Below are 4,536 nucleotides of genomic sequence, written 5' to 3' on the forward strand. Positions count from 1 at the left end.
GTGAGAAAAGGTTGGGTTTGGGCGGGAGGGACGTCGTACACTCCGGTGGTCCCTCCTTGAGCTGACCACCCTCCCCTACAAAGATGCTGACCCGCTCACAGGGACAGGCACTATTAAAGTGCTCTTAATGGTCTCTATAACGTCAGCATAACCCACCTCAGCTGGCACTCCCATTTAAATGGGAAACCTAGGGCAAATTCCATCTCATGTGCTTGTTTGGTTTTCTGGTTTGTTTTTTTTCAAGTGGTGCCTCCAGCAGCCTCACCGCCTCCTCCCTAGACAGGGCTTCCTGGGCCTTCTGCTGCAGCAGCACTGAATCACCTATTGCTCTTCAAAATCCAATTCAGTCTCACCTTGAGGATGACAAGGAGGGTTTCTCTCTCCTGCAGCTATTCTGCTTCATGATGAAAACCCAACAGGAGGCAACAGATAACATAAGGAGGGGTGCAGAAAATTTTAGAATTAATTTCATTACTATCTTGCAATCATAGAGGGATTCATGCTTGCTTCTGCAAACACAACCTGTGAGAGCATAAGTATGTGCACAGAGCAAAAGAGAGAACCAAAGCACAGATTGAAGTCTTCCCCATCCCTCTCCATCCAGTTAAGGTGAGGGCACCAGGGCCTTCCTTGTACCAGCTTTTCCTGTGGTATAGTAGCATAAATGGAAAAGCTCTCCTCTTAGTGCATTTCACACAGTGTTCAAGTTGATCTATGGTCCCAGAAATAAAATGCCTCCCTTCCTGGGGCTCCACACTCTTCCACCCAACCTTCAGGTCAGAGCTGTACGTTATTAGCAAACAGCACAAATAGGCACCCAGGACTGGGGCAGCCATAACTGAAAGATGGGACAGTCCTGGACATGTCTCTGGCCAAACCCTTAAGGCTAATAGAGGAACTGGAGCATCCCCAGTTTCATCAGTGGATCTGTGCTTGCACAGTGCAGTTTTGCCTATTGGTGACTTTTGGTTGGGGGAGCTGGGCCTCAGGCACCATGTCAAGAAGACTGGTATTTTCTGTGGTGATCTTTCCTGCAAGCACACACCAAGATGGCCACTAGTAAAGTGACTGTGAACTCGACACCATTATCCACTTGAATGGAAGAACAACGTGACTTTTTGTCAAGTCATTGCTGTTTACGTAATTAATAAGCAGCTGAGCAGTGAAAGGGAGTGGTAATTTGTTGCACAAGCCTGCCATGCCCTAGGCAAACAGAAGCTGTATCATAAGACGTCCTTTCACAACAAAATGATGTCTCCCATCACTAAAAAAAAAAAAACCACAAAAAACCCAAAACTGTGTTAGAGGACATATTTCTCATTCCTCTGAATGCCTGCCCTTAGGAAAGATTCAGCAACATTTTGGGTCATGCAAAAAGAGAAAATTCATTTGAAGTTTCTTCTAGCAATTACAAAGAACACAGGCAGCCCACTCACAGCCTAGAGACAGGCACACAAGGGCTCAGAACAGCATCACAAGATCTGTGTGCTACAGTGGTTCCTCAGAGGCACCGTGAAAATAAGACCATTTCCTCATCCTACCTAGGTTTTGCATGACATATGGAGGCAAGGTTCAGCCTTGCCCTGCTGCCTCTGGACAGGAGTGCCACACTCCATCGTTGCTCTATAGCACCGTGAGTGCACAGTGCTATCACAAAACTGCACACTGCCACTGTACAGATAAGTAATAACAGACTAATGCAAGCAAGACACTACAAATAATGTTTCTCCCTTTAGGAAAGGGATAAAGGAGATGTTACTGCTAATTCCACTTTTAAAAATACCAAGAGGTTCTTACTACATGACCACAAAAGCCACAAGTATTTAGAGAAAGATGGTAGCTGTACGTCCTCTTCTTTTCAGTGGTTAGCTCCTCCTCAGCTCTCCTTGAAGCTTCAGGAGCGCTGCCTTACACATCCCGAGAACCGCGGTAGCTCTTGAAGGGAAAAACGCGAGAAGCAACAGGAGAAGAGGCACAGTTGCCTTGCTAAGTGAAAGGCCAAATGCTGCTGAAACGGGAGCAGCGAGTGGCTGCAGCAGGGACCCCGTGGGGTGGCCGACGGAAGGAACCCACAGCGGCTCCCCCAAGGCTGATTCACTGCTGTACCCAATGACACCACCTGCTTCCAAAGCACAGTAGCAATCTGTGAGCTATAGGGAGTTCTCATCACTTTGACCTGAAATTCCTCCTGCCCAGTACAGCAGCTTCCCCTTCCCCCCCCCACGGCTGCTGGCCCTTTAAATCCCTATCCGTGTCCATTAGTTGGTCGGTGCGCGGGTGCAGGCCAGTCAGCTGTCTGTGTGAAGCTTGGCGGCAGGCGGTGTTTCAGCTAATGGCAGAAGTCGTTCTTGTTCCTAAGATACCGGTGTACACAGGGGAAGTGGTGTTGGGCAAATGGAGGCGGCTGGTGAGGAGCCTCACGCCGAGCCCCCGGTCGGCCGCTGCTCCTCCTCTGCCGAGGAGGCCGCGCTGGAAGTGTGGTGGGGGCCGGGCGGGACGGACCGCGCCCTTTACGTCTTCGCACACGCCCCACACTCTGGAGCTCCTCGGCCTCCGCGGGGTGCCTGGTGTCCTGACCTATGGCCCCGGGGTCCAGCTCCTCTCACTCCGGGTCAGCTCTATGCAGCTGCCAGAGAACAGGACAAAATCTATCAGGGAAAGGAAGGGAAGTCGTTGTGCTGTGGGTCTGTGTTAGAGTGGCAGGGAGTTAGCGAGGGGGGAAGAGGGAAAGAAGCAGTTGTACTGCGGCATATAGCAGGGACCGAGCCTTTGGTGGATTTGGATGAAACTTATGTTCTCTGTCCTTAGCTCAGGGGTACTTTGAAATAAGGAGGAAGCAACCCTGGCTAATTTTAAACTAGAGCTTGATGAGTTGATAAGAAGTGTAGCATCTGTAGTTGTCTTTTCCTGTGTAGTGGTTCTGGCAGCACACAATGCTGATGAACAGGGCATGCTTTTCTTAATACCTGGCCTCATAAACTCTTACAGTTCAGTTCTGTTCATGGCCCCATCTGTCTTCTGTTTTACAGGACTACTTCAACCTCTAGAATTTCCCTGGCTGTTCTGTACTTCCTAAACCCCACTGTCATCATCTTCTGCCATGGCTCTTAATTTTCTTAGTATTCTAAATCCTCACTCCTGCCTTTCTCTTTCAGTATCTTACCCTGCATGTCAGAGACTTTCACATTTCCATTTCCCACAGACATAACCCTCTGTATATATAAAAAAACACTTGCAGAGCTTTTGGTAATCCAACAGCTTTTTGGTTCTGAACAAATAAGAACTGTAGATGAATTAAACCCTTCTTGTCCCACTTTGGTTGAGATTTTCACAGCAATCTAGGTTTTTTAGACATTTTTTCTATGTAATGGGAAAGAAATTAAACACACATGCACATTGTAAGCATTTCAACTGTTTCATCATCACTTATGGCTACTATGGGACATCTCTAATTATCGGTGCAGCACTCTAGAACAAATGCATTTTTTCACTGTAGTATTTTTTTTTCTAGTAATAGGAGAAACAGGCTTCAGCCTTAACCATTCTGATTCTTGCCTCTGAAGCATGTCATTACTGTTCAGAGGAGGTCCCAAGTGCAAACAGGTATCACTTGGAAGAGCTGTGACCCAGGTTTCCTACTCTGTGAAAACACCATTATGAAATGAATATATTATGCGAAAGAAAAAAAGAATTTAAGCCCTTCTGAGTGTGAAGCAAAACCTATTTTCATAAACCACAGAAGTTTAAAGTTTGCCGTTCCTATAAATTATTGTTAGCAGTAGCAGTATGTATATTCGTTTTAGAAGAAAGTGACAAGAATTATTTTGCAGCAAGCAATTGGAATGCTGTATTTTGTGTCTTCAGAAAAAACAGAACTTTGACAAAACTAATAGTTTCATATAGTCTGTTTTATAAGAACTAGCATTTTTGAGTGGCAAATTGCTATGTAAGGAAATTTCCAAGCAACTCTAATTACTTTACTCCATCTACATTTCACCAGCTGGCAAAGTTTATGACTGAAATACATCTGACACGCTGTTTATACAGAACTGGAGACAGACACAGTGTGAAAAACATGTGGGTGAGCCATGGCTAATTACTCGACTCGGTGTGTACTGCACCAGTTGTAGCTGAGATCAGCAACAGCCTGAATCTTTGTCCCCTTAAACCTTTACTGGTTGTATAAGGATGATAAATTGTACTGTCATCCTATTAATTTATCCCTGCATACATGTTTTCTAGATTTCATGATACCCTGTGAACAGAAGTTAAAAATACTTCATTTCCACTGATTCAGATCTAGTGTTGGAGAAAAGCATAGAGCTGGTCTTGTGAGCATCTTCGTGAAGATTATGTGCTGTGGCACATCATACATCTAGGCTTTGTATAAAAGGTCCAGAAAAACATTCATCAGGTGAAATGCCTCCTCTTTGTTGCCATGGTATTCAGTTCATCTGCACCAGCATGTGATCAGCGTGCTCCCACTCCCTTCTGGCTACACTTAGCAAAGAGGCAAAGAGCAGAAACTACTCTGAA

The sequence above is a fragment of the Mesitornis unicolor genome, unplaced genomic scaffold, assembly GCF_000695765.1.
Source record: "Mesitornis unicolor isolate BGI_N332 unplaced genomic scaffold, ASM69576v1 scaffold37524, whole genome shotgun sequence".
NCBI classification, from domain to species: Eukaryota; Metazoa; Chordata; class Aves; order Mesitornithiformes; family Mesitornithidae; genus Mesitornis; species Mesitornis unicolor.